This window comes from Peromyscus leucopus, chromosome 2 (genome assembly GCF_004664715.2).
Source record: "Peromyscus leucopus breed LL Stock chromosome 2, UCI_PerLeu_2.1, whole genome shotgun sequence".
Taxonomy (NCBI): domain Eukaryota; kingdom Metazoa; phylum Chordata; class Mammalia; order Rodentia; family Cricetidae; genus Peromyscus; species Peromyscus leucopus.
The window spans coordinates 143,984,896-144,000,772 of record NC_051064.1 but is presented as its reverse complement, the minus strand read 5'-3'; positions in this window follow the sequence as shown (position 1 = coordinate 144,000,772).

Below are 15,877 nucleotides of genomic sequence, written 5' to 3'. Positions count from 1 at the left end.
TCCTTGGAGTTGCTTCCGAAATGGCATCGTCACAAGGCCTCTCAATTCATGCTCCATGTTGGAGGAACTCTCAGTTTTCATGACCTGGGTGAGTGTCCCATGGCATGGCAGCCCATGCTTCATTGGATGAGTGTTTCAAGAGAAATGGCAAGTTTTTCCTGATCTAGTCCCAGGAGTGACACTCTGTCGTACCTAAAATTTTCTGTTGGTGACACAGGTCAGTCTTATTCACATTTGTAGAGGCAGGAGGTTGACATCTGGTATCTTCCTCAATCACTCTTCCTCTTATATTTTTTAAGATCATAAAATACTATGTGTATGTCTGTATGAATGTATATGCATGTTTGCACAGTGCATGCAGAGGCCAGAAGTTGTTGGATCCCCTGGAGCTGGAGTTACAAACAGTTGTGAGCCCCCTGACATGGGTTCTGGGAACTGAACTCAGATTCCCTGCAAGAGGAGTATGTACTCTTAACCACTGGGCCATCTCTCCAGCCCCATCAACCTTTTTTTTTTTTTTTTTTTTTTTTTTAAAGACAGGGTCTCTCACTGGACCTGAAACTCACTGATTCTGATAAACAGGTTGGCCAGTAAGTCACAAAGATCTTCCTGTCTCTACTTTCCAGGCACTGAGATGCATTACTATGCCCAACTCTCTCCCATAGATCCTGGGCAATCAAACTCAGGTCCTCATGTTCGGGGCATGCACTTTACTGAGCCATCACCGTAGCCCCAAAGCCAAACTTCTAATCACCGTGCCACCACGTGTAGTTGGCTGCATCACTTAAGGCAGTCTTTCAAACAACTATAAAAAACACACCTGAAATGAAAAGCTGCAAGGCACTGGCTGCCTTGTTCCATCCATAAATCTATTATCCAGAAATAGAACTTACTTGAGATTCAAAGTGGTTTCCTGCTGACCTTTGAAATACATTGAAAGTTGCAATAAAACAAAATGATCTTAAAATATTAACAGACCAGAAGTAATTAAATGGCATAGGTAGTCATTAAAATTGAGAGCGAAGCTTCCGTTGGTAAATCCTTTCTGTTAGCCAAGAACAACAAGGTCTAGGGCTTGGGTAGGGTTTGTCACTTCACTACCCCCTCTTTCCTTACTTAGCTTACAGTTCTTTTTTTCCCTGGAGGGTGGTGGTCTGAAAATTGCCCATTCTGTTTAGAGAAGAGGAAAACCCCCATCAAATGTTTTCCCCTTGTCTCCAAAATGACAACAGAAACTCTGTTGAGCTTTGGCGTCCTCATCCACATAGCCTTGTAAAAGCAGTTAGCATAGGCCCTCAGTGAACTTTAGAGCTTGGTGAGCTGAGAAGATAACTTGGTCAGTAAGGGGCTTACAGCACATGCATGGTGATCCAAGTTCAGATCCCCACACCCATGGAAAATACTGGATATGGTGTATACACCCATCCTCCCAGTGCTAGGGGGATGGAGGCAGGAGGATCCCTGGAGATAAATGGCCAGAAAGTCTAGCAAAATCAATGAGCTCCAGGTTCATGGAGAGTCCCTGCCTTAAAAATTAGAATGGAGGGTGATACAGGAAGACACTTTAACATCAGCCTCTGGCTCCTACATATAAACAGACACATATGTACCCGTGAACAAGTACACATGGACATACCCCACCCCCTATAGGCAGAAGTTTCTGTCCCACCAGCCACTCTCAAATACCCATCAGCTGCTTCTCAAATAATTGACTCAGAGGCTTAATATTAATTATAAATACTTGGCTGGTAGCTCAGGCTTATTACTAACTAGCTCTTACACTTAAATTAACACATAATTCTTATCTACGTTTAGCCACATGGCTTGGTACCTTTCCTCAGTCTGACATTCTCATCTTGTTTCCTCTGTGTCTGGCTGGCGACTCCTGACTCTGCCCTTCCTCTTCCCAGAATTCTCCTAGTCTAGTCGCTCCACCTATACTTCCTGCTTGGCCACTGGCCAATCAGTGTTTTATTAAACCAATTTGATTGACAACTCTTTATAGTGTACAAGAGCATTATCTCTCAGCAAACCCCAGATGTCATGTGAGTATAGTTGATTCACACAATCCTGAAAATCAGCCAAGAGCCAGGACCTCAATACTCTGGAGAAATTTGGTGTAAATTGAGTGATAATTCAGTGCTAGGTTGACCTCTGACATTCATCTGGCCTTTTATCTCTGGGGCTACTCAATCAGAGGGAAGCAATTTGTGAACAAGGAGGAAAGCATGTCTCCAAACCCATGACCCTGGAATCCATGCTCTGAGATCACTATTCGTGGTGCCAGGTTTTACCCTGCTGAAGCCTGCATTCCAGGAGTAGTCCCTTTAAAGATCGAGGAGGAGGGGCTCAGTATTAGAGATAGTTCACCTCCAAACACAGTCATTTTAATGTGGGGAGAGGATCTCTGGGGGAAACAAAGTGAGGACAGGGAGTCTGTGAGCATTCTTTCCACTAAAAGTGTTGGTCTTTTAACGAGATAGGCTCCTGCACCCATGTTTCCACATTAAATTCTGATAAAAGGATCACTTTTCCCTTTTACAGTGTCTGTCTTGATGACATGCACAATTGTTAGTTCATCAGAGGAGAGACAGATCTGGACTCATGTCCCCTGTCCAAAATTAGTTTTAAGTATTTTTGACAGTCCAAGAATATTTGTCATGGCTTAAAACTTTTCACGGTGATGGCTAATCTTGGTTGTCAACTTCACACATCTTGCCAAATAGGAACCTCATTGAATAATTGTCTCCATCAAATTGGCTTATGGGCATGTCTGTGGAGCACTTTCTCCATTGCTAATTGACATGGCAGGGCCCAGCTCACTGTGGGTAGAGCTGCTGTAGGCCTGGGTTGTATAAGAATGCAGGCTGAGTAAGCCAGTAAGTGATGTTCCTTTACAGCCTCTGGTCCTGCCTTGAGTTCCTGCCCTGATTTCCCTTCCTAATGAACTTGGCCAAGTTCTCTGGAACCTTGAGTTTCTCAGTGGACCCTTGTCCTCTGGCCACGATGTGCTCAGGCTAGCCCTTTGCACCCAAGAGCCAGGTTTCTAGTCTTTCTGCTCTATCTTACTGTCTGCCCCAGCCCAGTGCCACTCTTGCTGTTAAGTTCCAATTCCACAAAAATCTACTTAAGATGCAATCCCACCTCCAGGCCTGGTCTCTGCCTTTGGCATGGACCACTGGCAGGGAGCCTCCTGTCCCAGTTCAGTGTTGTCTCTGGGAGGTTCCAAATCTCATTTGCATGTGGATTTTACCCCCCCCACCCCCGAACTCCATAAGGCTGCCTCTGTCTTGCATGCTAAATTACCAATAGTCCATTTCCATCAGGAGTTGGAGTATTGCACCCACCCCTGCACAAAGTGAAGGATGCCATGTGGCATCCTCTGTAGATTCTTTTTAGAAAGAAAACACCACTTATTATCAGCAGTACACTCTACTTGGGGTGGTCCCGCTCATGTGTTTCTTGCTCTAGGTAAGCATTGTCCATGCCAGCTGTTATGAATCTTTGTCTCTTCTAATCGTGATGTCCCAGTGGCAAGTTCGGGACATGGCACTAGGATAGTTAGTGACACACTCTAAAGCCACCACACCGTATTTTCAGAGACATAGCTCATGTCTTGTTTCAGGACCTTGAGGCTTTTCTACAAGGTGCACCCATGGGTGCAGGGAACAGGAAGGGGTTATTGAGTATCTCAAAGTAGTGAAAATAGAGTGTAGCATCTTCCTCTGTGATTTTAAACATGAGACCACATGTGCAAGGGCATTGGAGCTGTGCCACTGGCTGCCTGTGTCCTGGGGCGACTGATTTCCTGTGCTCCATCTTCTCCTCTGTGAATTTTAAGCCACTGGCCCGCCATTTTCAGTTTGTAAGGACTGTCCCACTATGGAGGTGGGTCCTGCAGGAATGAGAATGCAGTAAGGAATCTGGGCTGCAGATTGTCACTGTAAGTAAAATTTGCAATTATCGCACAGTGTCTGGTAAATCACTTTGCACTATGTGTGTATTGCAATAGATATCAATGTTGAAGGGAGTTTCATGCTCCCCAGTTCCAGTTATTTGGATACAACCAACATACTTATTGAAAATACCTACTAGTAGTTGGCATGCTGGCACACACCTATAATCCCAGCACTTGGGAGGCTTAGGCAGGAGGATCTTGCCTTGAAGGCCAAGAACATTCTGGATGTCTAGAGAAAAGCAAGGCAGAATGTCTGCTGTGAGACTCTGTACTTTTCCCACACTTAGCATGCTGGGAAAGTAATATGTGTTCAGTAGAAACCTGCTTTGGAGTTTTGATCTTTTCTTGGGTCATATTATTTCTGGCTACCAGCAAGCATGTGACCAAGAAAGGGACATCGGCATACTGCATGGCTGAATATGAAGTTAGGTGGGGCAGCTGTATTTGATGCATTTCCTACTTATGATGGACCTGTTAGGCTGTGACCCCATCATAAATTGTGTAGCAACTACATAAAGTAGGGTTCTCTGGGCACACAAGCAGACCCAGCTTAAAGAGGAGCAGCGGGGGAGTTGGGGATTCAGTGTGGTGGGGCAGTAGCTCAGTTGGTAAAGTACTTGCTTTATAAAAAGAAGGATGTGATTCAGTCCTGAGAAGCCATATCTAAAGCCAGGCATGGTGACATGTGCTTGTAATCCTCCGGCTAGGGAGACTGAGACAGGAGCATCCCTGGAGCTCATTGTCCAGGGAAGCCAGCCTAAGCAGCAAGCCTCAGGGCAGTGAGAGAGCCCATCTCAAAAAACCAAGATGGTCAACTCCTGAGGAACGACACTGGAGGTTGACTGCTAATCTCCTCAGGCATGTGCACACATATGAACACACACACACACACACACACACAACACACACACACCAGTAGAAAGTCCATCACAAAAGGTCAGAACAAGAGGCAGTTTGATCTTAGGATACATGAAACCAAGGATGGGAAATAGGGGCCTTGTCTAGGTCAGTGTCCTCTCCATCTCTCCATCTTTCTGACCCTGCCTTTGTCTTTTTCTCTCCCTGGTTGCTTCTCCATATCCAGACTACACAAAAAAATAGAACTCATGCTCAGAGTTCCCTGCACTCACTGTGTTCTCTTGATGTCCCAGGCCCTATGGTAGACCACTGGACAGTCTGGGAGTTGGTTGGTTGGGGACCACAAAGCAATAAGAATAGTCAGACTGGTACCCAGGGCTGTTGATTCATGATAGACTCTGATGGCCATGCCAGGACTAGGATGCCTGGAGGCTTGTGGCAACTAGGCAGTGGCTACTGTAAATCACACTGGAGATGCTAGCTGAGTACTTTCATGGAGAAGCTTGGGCCAGACCCAATTGTAAGTGCCTCAATTGCATTGATTAGTTCAATACTCGTGGTCATGAAGTAGTCATGGCCTTATTTTCAAGGAACAGGTGAGAAAAACTATGCTCAGAGAGATGGTATCACTGCCCAGATCAGCACAGGAAGGCAAGGTTAGAACTCAGGATGCCTGGCTCCAAGGTTCAGGCTTCCAGACCCTCTTAACAGGTATAGTCTTCCATGCATGGTGGATAGCTGGACTGTCTTCAGGTTCTTTCTGACTTTAACTTGGCTTCCCAAGACAGAGGCCATCTTTAGGCTCCAGTGTGCAGATGTGAACTACACACCCTCCTCAGTGCTCACTCTGCTCTTGCCTCTGTAGTTCATTTCACTCAGAACCTGCTTCAGCTACTTCAGCTGCCAGATGTGGGATCCATGGCCACACACAACAGCTGTTTTCACAGTTAAACTAACTCTCCGGCAAATCTGTTCCTTTAAAGAAATGACAAGTTAACTATTATAGGGAAAGGGGGCCAGCTGAAGAAACCCACCCTGACCCTGGAGCCCAGAACCAGTGAAAGAAACATGGCCTAGATCTGGGACCTGATCCAGAGACAGAAACACTTTATCCCTGAACCCAGAATCAAAGAAACACGCCCTGACTCTGAAACCAGTGCCAAAGAAACACACTTTGTTCCTAGAATCAGGGCCAGAGAAAGAAATATGCCCTGGCCTTAAGATTAGAGCCAAAAAGCTAAGAAAGACCAGTGAAAGAAACAATTTGGCTCTGAAATCAGGGCCACCTCTGCCCTTAACCCACAAAACTAACTAATCCCTGAGCAGAAAAAAACTAACCAATCCCTAGATAGAAAGTCTTCTCCCCAGAGAAACTCCACCCCCAAGAGATCCTATATAAACCACCCTGCCTGTTCAGTTGTGGCCTCTTCTTTCCCACCCCAGTAGAGGCAGCCACTTTCCTGGACTCCTCTTTCCCAAATAAATCTCTTTCTCAAAAAAGTCTTGGGTGTGAAGATCTTCATTTGCTGGTACAGAGAAGAAGAACCTTGCTAAGATGTCCCTTAGCAGACTGAGCAGAAAAAACCTTGCAGGGATGTTCCCTTTGGGGGCTGAGCAAGGTAGAGCTGAACAGACGAACCTTGGTGAGATGTCCTTTAGGGGGCTGAGCAGGGTGGAGCAGAAAAAGTAACAACTTCTTGACTGAGCTGGAGCTGGAGGAGATTGCTACATTTCTGCAGGGGTTTCCCCTTTAGCAAAGTGAAGCAAAAGAAGCAACATGGTGGGCTGGAAGAGAAGTGGAGCCCTGCTGGGAAGCCCCCTTAAGGGGGTCTGAGAAAAGCTCAGCTATAGCGGCTCTCCAGGAGAGGAGCAGGATTGCTATATTCTGCACGGAGACAATCCCTAACCACACTCCAACTCCAGGTATTGTCTGACTCTCCTGAGCAGTCTTGATACCTTTCCCTCCAGAGCTGAGCTGTCCTAGCAGCTCCAGGTATTGCCTGACTCCCCTGAACAGTCAGGATACCTTTCCCTCCAGAGCTGAGCTGTCCCATTGCAGTTCCAGCTGCCAGAGCTGCCCTAGCAGCTCAAAGTGTCACCTGACTCTCCAGTCAGGGTACCTTTCCCCTAGAGTTACAACACTCGCTTACAACTATGCTGGCTGTGTGTGTGTGTGTGTGCATGTCATGAGGCATGCATAGAAGTCAGAAGACAGCTTGCAAGAGAAATTCTCTCCTTCCACAATGTGGGTACTAAGGTTAAATTTAGGTCCCTTCCCCATCTTACCATAAGAGAAATCCCAGTTATAAAGTCTGCAGTATACTCCTTATCTTGCAATCCCCTGCCTCACAATTTGTTTTCAAACTGCAGTAGAGTGCACACAGACAAATTTCCTGTTCTAACCTCTTAGAGAGCACAGTTCAGCAGTGGTTAGTTCATTCACTGTGTGTATCCATCACCATAACTCTCTCCTGAATATTCTTACCATCCCCCAAAGGAAACCCTTTATTTATTACGTACTGAGCAGTCATTCCCCTTTCTTCTAGCCAGACTCCCTGGAATCTGCTAATGTTTTGGTTCCACTATTTGCCCATTATGGACAGTTCTAGTACATGGCTCTTTGGGGGATTGACTTCTTTCACTTATCTTAACGTTTCCAAGTTCATTCACATGGTGGCATGGATGTGTACCTTATTCCCTTTGTATGGCTGAATAATGCTCCTCTGAATGGATATACCAGATTGTGTTTACCCATCCACTAATTCACGGGCAATGAACGAGTAGTTTCCAGCTTTGGCTATGTTAACTAATGCTGCTGTGACAATTCACAGGCAAGTGTTTGCTCAAACACCTTCCTCCAATTCCTTTGATTATATACCTAAGAGTACATTGCCCTTTCATATGGAAATCCTATATTTATTTCTTGATCCATTGCCAAACCTTTTCCCACAGCAACATATGAGGGTTCTGACCTCTCTGCATCCTGAACTCTAACAGAATGAGTTTTATTATAACAACGGGAAGGAAAAAAGTCTGAATTATTTCAGCTTCATTTATTTAATGTGATCCCATTAAAACAAGAACTGGAAACGGGTGAGCATTTTAATGCAAAATATATCATAGCTTTTGAGATTTGGGAAAAGCAAAGGTTGTTTAACACATGGGGATAAATTTGGTCATTAGTTCGTATCTATGGACCATATAAATAACAAGATCATAAAATCCATGGAGCTGCTAGTGGCTCTTCCCCGTGACATGATTCATCAGGCATATTTTTCTATAAAAGTAGTACAAAAGCCCATCTCAATGACATCTGGACTCATCTGCATAAAATGAGCATTTGAGGTCATATCATCATTGCATCACATTCTGTGCTTCATCTGACCCATAAAAGCAGAAGTGGGGTGCTTCTGAACATGTTAAGAAATTTTATGCATGTCTTCTACTTTTTTAAATGACATGGAATGTTGAGACTTGGCATTGTTTCCCTTCTATCAAGCTATGGATGTGCCATTCGTATCAGAAGCCTAAATAAGTGCTCATTAATGTTAAGGGAGATTCAGACAATAGTTCAGATAAATAAGCTGCTTAAGAAGCCTGTTTCTGAAGATTTGTGGACCAAGATAACACAAACAGACTGAATGTCTTTTCACATTCAATAGAATCAACCAAGTAAACTGACTTTTATGACCTCATTTCCTAACCTCAGATAGGGAGGAATAGTGTCTGGGCTCTCCAGTCTCTAATCCGTCATACATTTTAAGAACAGCTTTATTTGGTTGAGGGTTTTATAGGGCAAATGGAGAACAATGTGTATGACTTCCCAATTCTATGATGACAAGGGAGGGGTTGGGACAGAGTGGAGTGTCTTTCTCTTTCATGCCTCTACTTATTTGTTCTGATATGCAGTGGTTAATGTCAGTAACATGGTGTCCTGGTTTGAGTGAGAATGGCCTCTCCATAGGCTCAAATGTATTAATGCTTGGTCCACAGTTGATGGGACTGTTTGGGAAGGATTAGGAGGTAGGGCCTTGTTGGCCTTGTTGAGGGAGATCCCTCATGCAGGGAGATCAAGATGTGAACTCTCTGCTACTGCTCCAGCTCCATGCCTGCAGGGGCTGCTGTCACGCTTCCTGCCATAATGGTCATGGAATCCAGCTCTCAGGAACTGTGATTCCCGAATTAAATACTTTTATAAGCTATCTCGGTCATAGTGCCTTGTCATGCACTAGAAAAGTAACTAAGACATGTGGTGATGAACTGAGAAAGCATTATTATTGTCCCCATGGAATTGATAGCTTCTGGTGAGTTTTATGAGGTGTCACAGTTGTATTTTGCAGTTACCTGTTGCTACATAACAAAGCACCCCAAAACTGAGTTATACTAATTAGTACGCATTTATGCTCTCAGTTTTGTGAGCCATGGATTGGGATAGGAGACAGAGACACAGCTCAGTTCTACTCTCCACGGACAGGTCTGCATTTAGGGTGACTTGGATGAGGTAGGAGGATGAGACCTTGCAGATGGAATATACATATGATTCCTCATGAACATGAATATGGATACCTCACCCCTTCTCTTTGTTGTATCTTTTGTCATTGAATGTTCTTATTTTTTCTGTCTTTATTTGTATGTGAGTCTGTGTGACTGTATGCCTTATGTGTGTGCCTATTTATAGAGGCCAGAAGAGGGCATCAGATCCCCTGCACTGGAGTTACACAGTTTTGAACTGCCAGACATGGAAGCTGGAAACTAAATTCAGAGTCTTGGCAAAATCAACAATTTCTCTTAACCACTAAGTTATTTCTCTCTCCCTGCCAGATAGTTTTCCACCCATCTGTCTGGCACCTGGGATGAATGGATAGGTAAATGAGTAGATGGGTAAGTCAGTGGGTAGATGGGTGAGTGGGTGGATGAATAGGTGAGCAGGTGGATAGGCAGATGGATGGATGGATGGATGAATGGATGGATGGATGGATGGATGGATAGAAGGAAGGATGTGTGGATGGTGGATGAATAGGTGGGCAGGTAGATAGGTGGATGGATGGGTGGATGGGTAGGTAGATGGATGGATAGGTGGGTGGGTGCATATATGGATAAATGGATGGGTAGAAGGGTAGGTGAATGGGTGAGATGAATAGATGAGTAAATGGATGGTTGAATGGGTGGATGGATAGATGGGTGGATGAACAGACAGCTTCAGCTGCCTAAATATCTCCCCCTTTCTCCAAGCAATCTGGTTTCTTGGAGAAATATAGTCTCTGATTGCTCAAGTGTCGTGTTAGTTGTGTGTCACTGTGACAAAATACCTGAGAATGAGGTAGGAGTGACTTACTTTGTCTCACAGCTGCCGAGTACAGTATATCATGGTGGGGAAGACCCAGCAGCAAGGACTTGAGATGGAAGGTCCCATTGCATCTACAGTCAGGAAGCAGAGTGATGAACACTGCTGCTCAACTCGGTTTTTTCCCTGTTTTATATTATCTAGGACCCTGTTCATGGAATGGTTCCACCCACATTCAGGGTCTTCCCACCCCAATTAACCCAATCTAGAAATTCCCTCACAGGCATGCCCAGGGGTATCCTAGATAACTCTAGATCCTAGCAACTTGACAATCAATATTGATGACAAGTATTTTACACAGCAGCTATCTTCATGCAGAGTGAACATGCCCAGAGATTCCAGACCTTTTATGAGCTGGACATAGGAATCATAGAGAAACTGTTCTGCTACTGGGGCCAGCTAGACTCATAGGGAGTGTGAGCCTCCACTTCTCAACAGAAGGAATTGTAACATATGTAAATATAATATATACATATAATATGTATATGAAAATAGATAAAAAGAATATATGCACATATTGGAACACACTTGCTTTAAAATTTTTTAACTATATTTGTATTGTGTATGTGGAGTAGAGAGTTGCACATGTCAGCTACATGCAAATAACCATTTCAAGGACTGCCAACCTCCCCCACTGTCTGTGCAACACAGCTGTGTATAAAGCCACCAGGCTTCCTAGCTGTTTACAGTGAGAGGATGATCTGGGTCCAGCCTTTGGCTGCAAGCACAGTCTCCCAAGCCCTGCTACTGGGTGTTAGAGATGGCTGATGATTTCCAGGTCCCTGGATGATTTCAGAATCATGTTCCTGTGGTAGCTTTACTGAGAATGCCCAGGAGTTATTCTTTGATGGTTTAATAAGTGTAGGTTTACCTGAAAAATTATGGACTATTCTATAAGGAAAGGAATTTGAATTTAAGGAAAGGTAAAGGAATTAGTTCAACAATGTTTATTGAACTCTGATAGTCCATGTGTTGGAGACAGAGCAGAAAACAGATGAAAAACTCCCTCTGGGGGCTGGGGAGGTGGTTTGGTGAATGTGTTTGCCAGGCAAGGATGAGGGCCTGAGTTTAGATCCTCAGCGCCCACATACCAGGCACGGTGACATGTGCCTGTCATTGTGGCACTGAGAAAGTGGATCCAGGGAGGATCACAGAGCCAGCTGGCCAGCCAGTCTGACTGTAATGACGAGGTCCAGCTTCTGTGGGAAATCCTGTCTCAAAATGGAAAACATGGAGAAACTTAGGACAATATCTTATACCAACCTCTGGCCTACATACTCACACACTCACATACACACACACACACACATGTATGCATACTCATCCACATTCACACATGCAAAGACTCACAGTCACTCAAACACTCACACACACACACACACACTCATATTCACATATGCACATGCATTAAACTCATACACATACCCATACACACATGCACACATGTAAACTCATATACACTCACACCCACCTCTGCTCCTATGAAATGCACAGGAGAGAAGGAGAGAGAGAGAGAGAGAGAGAGAGAGAGAGAGAGAGAGAGAGAGAGAGAGAGAGATAATACTAAAGGAGTCAAGTCCCAAACTGTAACATGTCAGATGGCAAGTGGTGTGGGAATGACAGAGAAATTACAGTTCTTCCAGCCTGCCTGAGGCACTGATTGGGAAACATGGCCACTGCCCTTCATACACTTCAATGGCAGAGCTGTCTGCTTAGGGAGAAAAGAGCTGCCTGAATTATCACAGGTGTAAATCTAGCATAGGGCCGCACCCTGGTGCCCTGTTGATCTCTGGTTTATGAATACTGACCAAAAAGTCACATCTATGGTATGCAGCTAACTCTATCCTGTTATGCTTCCCTAGGACAACTGGGTGCTCCCTCAAGTGGGTTCCACATCTGGTTTTGCTGGCAAATGTGTCCTCAAGAACTCTATAAAGTTTGGGATAAATATTTGGATGGTGGTCACCAGACACAACATAGCTGTTAAACTGTTGAAGAAATCCAGGTTCCCAGCATTTACCTGGTTGGTCCCTGGTGTGCACACTTGCTTTCCACTGGAAAATGATGGATCAGTTTCTCACTGAAAGTTACCAGTTGTGGGACCAGGGAGATGGCTCAGTCAGGAAACTGTTTGTTGCAAGTATGAGGACCTAGGATTAATCCCCCAAATGCCCGTGTCTTAGATTCATTTCTGTGGCTGTGGTGAAATACCTTGGCAGAAAGCAACTTAAAGGAAAGGGGTTGATTTCAGCTTGCAATTCCAGGCTACAGTTCATCATTGTAGGGAAAGAAAGGCAAGAACTTCAAATAGCAAGTCACATCATAGTGACACCCATAGCCAAGAGCAGAGAGAAACAAACACATGTACAATCACTGCTTGTAATCTCACACAGTTCAGGACTTCCTGCCTAGGGAAGGGTTACACCCACGGTGAGATGGGTCTTCTCACATCAATTAACTGAAGACAATCGCTCATAGACCAACCCAAGGTAGGCAGCCCCTCATTGAGACTCTCTTCCCAGATGTCAAGTTGACAATTAAAGCTGATAATCACACCAAATTAAAAACTAAAACTAAAACTGGGTTTGGTGGTGTGCCCTTGTAATCCCAGCACTGAGTGGTTGGAGAGACTCTCTGAGACATATGTGCATGCGTACTCATGCATCTGCATGCACGCACACGCGCGTGCACACAGAAAGAGTTAACAGTACCATTTTTATTTTTCCTTCTTTGTCTTTTCACAGCTGTGCAGTCACTGCACACCCTAAATGACCAGATTTCCCACTTTATTGTCACCAAGTCGAAGGCACTGGAGGAAGACGATGACCCCTTTCTACCCACGGAGAAAGAGACACTGAAGAACTCTATGATATTGATGAGACACCTCTTAATGGATGCCCAGGTACAAAGATCAGTGGTGGGTGGTCCAGGGTTGTCCAGGATTGTGTTATTATGACATGAGAGTGTCATTTAAAAAGTTCACACTCAAGAATTGCACAGCTTAATTACCAAAAACAACAATGAAAATACTACAAAAATTCTTACCATGTTTTATGCAAGCTTAGGATTTTATGTTGGGTCTCATTCATTGCTATTGTTGGCCACAGGTTGTACAATGCCTTTAATGGATTTGGGGATTATCTTTGGGATTTCTTTAAATGTTTTATTTGGGGGATAAGCTATCAAGGATGTTCAACTACCAAACCAACCACCAGTCACTTTTACCATAAACAACAGTACCTAAGAGGCACTCTGATACAGTGAGGACTGGGCTTTTTAGTAGATTTTACTATGTTTTTAAGTCAGAGTAATGGAGCTTAAAGATAATGTATGTGTTGCTTTTGAGAATGGAGTGTATCTCCTCTCAGTCTTGGGAAAGAGAAAGAATGCATTTACATACAAACTTGGCAGGCATTGAAACTGGCAAGAGTGTCGGTGTGGAGCAAGACTTGATCCAAAACTGTATCTCTGAGTAGCTGATAAATATTTAGGGGTGTCCGATGTGTTCCCTAGTAAATGAGTCAGCATTTGAAGATACTAGCAGTGAATATGCTGCAGGGGAACTGCCCATTTCACACTATTGTTGGGATGTTGTTTCTCAAGGTTCCTTCTCATATGCTGTTTTATTGAAATATTTAAAAGTAATCTTTCTCCTCCTTCTGTCTTTGTTAGTGGGTTTCTCCAGATATGTTGATGGGCAAACACCAGGTGTTCTAAGAGCCGGATGGTATTTTTCTTTGGTTAAAGCAAACTGCTCTAGAATTTATTGTCATTTCTGCCTCTTGGGGATCTGGAAGTATTTTTAGGAAATCATCTTTGGTTTGGGGGGGGGGGGGGGGTTCTTGTGTGACTTGTCTCCAAAGCTTTCTTCTGAAGCTTGCTTTCCATTGAACAAGTGAGGTCAATATGGCTGTTCCCTGCCTTCTGCTCTGAGTGGCAGAGTTTTGAACCATGGCCTCTCCACTTTTGTTCCTATTAGAATGATGCTTTGTGTTTTATTTTCTATGATCAATCTGGAAATCTGGGTTTCATCTCACCAAGACTGTAGCTGATGGGACCTGTCTACATGCCTCACCTGTCAGTGTTTGAAGCTGCCCCATGGGATCCGAGCCCCTCTGTCAAGGTGCCCCAAATTATGCAAAGCCTTTCATTTACATTCTTATTCTTCTAGTCCTCTTTTGAGTAAGCAGCCATTCAGCCTCCCCTTCCTTCCCAAGCCTGTCTGGGGGAGAAAAGAAGGCTTCTAAAGCCGCAAGAGCCAATTTTAAGGCTTGGAAAAAAGGGGAAATTTAGAGCAATTTACTGAATAAAGAAAGCAAATTGTTCCTGAAAGCGTAGCTTTGCTCAATGCCTGGACCCAATCCGATAGCTGACATTGCAGCCCAGGGAACTGTGTAAATGAATCCCCAAGGAGACTGTGTATGTTCTAGTTTGCAAAATCCCAGAGAATAAAAGCCTCTTCATTTCTTTTTCTCATTTGAATTTGCTAATGCAGAGTGCTGAACTTTTCAAAACCTTTAACATCAGAGGGAAAACAGGCCCCATATTTGAGGGGCATGGAGAAGTGAGTCCACAGCCCAGTCGGGTAAATAGAGTTCATAACAACTTAGTACATTTATTATTATTATTTTGGTGTTTTGAGGAAGGATTTCACTAGGTAGCCCAGGCTGGCCCCGAACTCATAGCAGTCCTCCTAGGGTTCCAGGCATACAGCACCACAGCTGGTGAATTCATTGCCAGTTTTATTAAGAACTGGAAGAGAGAAGATTGAAATGCCCCAGCACAATAATGTGCTTAAGAAGCTGGGAATACTATTTACCCCAGTTTGGGCCATACACATTGTATCCTTATGAATTACCACCCTGTACCCCAGAAATATGTACCTTTACTATATGTCAATCCAAAACATCTTACATGGCTTAAGATTATTCCTCATCAAATGTTAAACTGGCATCTTGAATCCTCCTTGGCATTGGTAACCTACCTCCCTCCCTCCCTCTCTCCCTTTCCCTCTTTTTTCCTCTCCCTTCCTTCCTTCCTTCCTTCCTTCCTTCCTTCCTTCCTTCCTTCCTTCCTTCCTTCCTTTCTTTCTTTCTTTCTTTCTTTCTTTCTTTCTTTCTTTCTTTCTTTCTTTCCTATTTCCTTCTTTCCCATTAGGAGTTAAAGTATCCCATCTGACAAGGTTCCTGAATATTTTATTGTCTTGTTTTATTGTCTTCTGTTCCTGAATTGATACAAATAGAATGTTCTCATTTTGACAAATAAAATAAGGTTTTATGGCTCTTCCTCTCCAGTCCTACACTCTACAATCAAGGTGGATTGGGTCCACATCTCCAGGAAATTGTCACAGGAAGCTGGTCAGGTATTGCCATGTGGTATCTAGGCACACTCTTGTGTCAGACCTCTTTCTGTTCAAAAACTGTTTGGTGAAAATCTTGTCGTTTAGATTTATAAAGGATGAAGTGGCTTGTACTTAGTTTAGTTTCAAGATATCAGCCTTGTAGCTTTACTTCCAAACAAACACACTTAAATTTCTGAAAGTTTTGCTGAAATCAAATAGAATTGTGATGTCCCAGCCCCTTGGGTTGCACAGAATCTCTGGGTGATTCTCTCTCAGCTTAATGACACCAATTTTATATGATGCCGAGGAAATGGCATTTTGTGGATGACTGGGGGTAGGTGGTTTTATTTATTTGTTTAAAGATTTATTTTATTTG